The sequence below is a fragment of the Nanorana parkeri genome, unplaced genomic scaffold, assembly GCF_000935625.1.
Source record: "Nanorana parkeri isolate BGI_ZX_2015 unplaced genomic scaffold, ASM93562v1 scaffold977, whole genome shotgun sequence".
Taxonomy (NCBI): Eukaryota; Metazoa; Chordata; class Amphibia; order Anura; family Dicroglossidae; genus Nanorana; species Nanorana parkeri.
This window is the reverse complement of record NW_017307245.1, coordinates 475,746-476,537: the sequence shown is the minus strand read 5'-3', so window position 1 is coordinate 476,537 and position 792 is coordinate 475,746. Positions and strand designations below refer to the sequence as shown.

At 50.8% G+C, this 792-nt stretch overlaps 1 protein-coding gene across 1 annotated transcript in view; it reads left to right on the top strand.

Moving 5' to 3' along the window:
* The first annotated feature begins 662 nt into the window (after nucleotides 1-662).
* LOC108795526 (calcipressin-2-like) overlaps nucleotides 663-792 on the top strand; it is a 95,558-nt gene continuing 95,428 nt past the window's right edge. The window contains exon 1 of the mRNA XM_018566806.1: nucleotides 663-745. The gene's annotated coding sequence lies outside the window, so the exon portion shown is untranslated. The remainder of the gene's footprint in view (nucleotides 746-792) is intronic.

Here is a 792-nt window from a genome sequence, read left to right as displayed (position 1 = left end):
TGCTATGTGGGAGCCATCAAAATTTTCTATGGGGGGAGGGGGGCATCAAGATTTTACTATAGAGCTATAGAGGAGGGGGGACAATAAAAAAATTGCTATGGAGGGGCATCAACATTTTTTTTGCAAATGCATCATGTGTTTTTGATGCGTTTACATGCGTCTTGGTGCGTTCCAGACCAGAAAAAATAGTGCATGCAGTAATTTTTTTACGGACCGCACTGGTGTGAACAGGGCCCAGAAATACCATAGGAATACATTGGGATGCGTTTTAGGCGCTGACAAAAATGTTCTGCTCCGGACATGGTATGAATAAGCCCTACGAATCCGCTGACCCCCATTTGAAGCATGCATGTCAAATGCAGCAAAACAACACCCGTCTACACGTGTCCTAAAAATGCCATCCTCTCCGGATATATTATTGCATGCTAAGACGCATCACCCCGTCTTGAATGCATCCCTGAAAATTTCATTTATAACCCCCCCCTCCCCCTCCTTCCCCCCTTATCACACAAGCGGCTCGGTCTCTCTGCAGGGGCTGCATTGTGCTGTACTAACAGCGGGCAGAAGTGGAGTTCTCAGGTTCACAGCACAGGGGAGGAGTGGGAGTAGAGTGGGCGGCTGCCCATTGGTTGCCCTGTGTGGCACTCATACAGTGAAGGAGGGGGGGGCGGGCTCTGTGTACAGGAGCAGAGTGTGCAGGGACAGAGCAGGAGAGGACGTTGAGCAGACAGGAGCAGCGCTGCAGGTAGGAGAATGCTGGGGATTGATCTCCTAGTGGTGGTGGGGGGATGG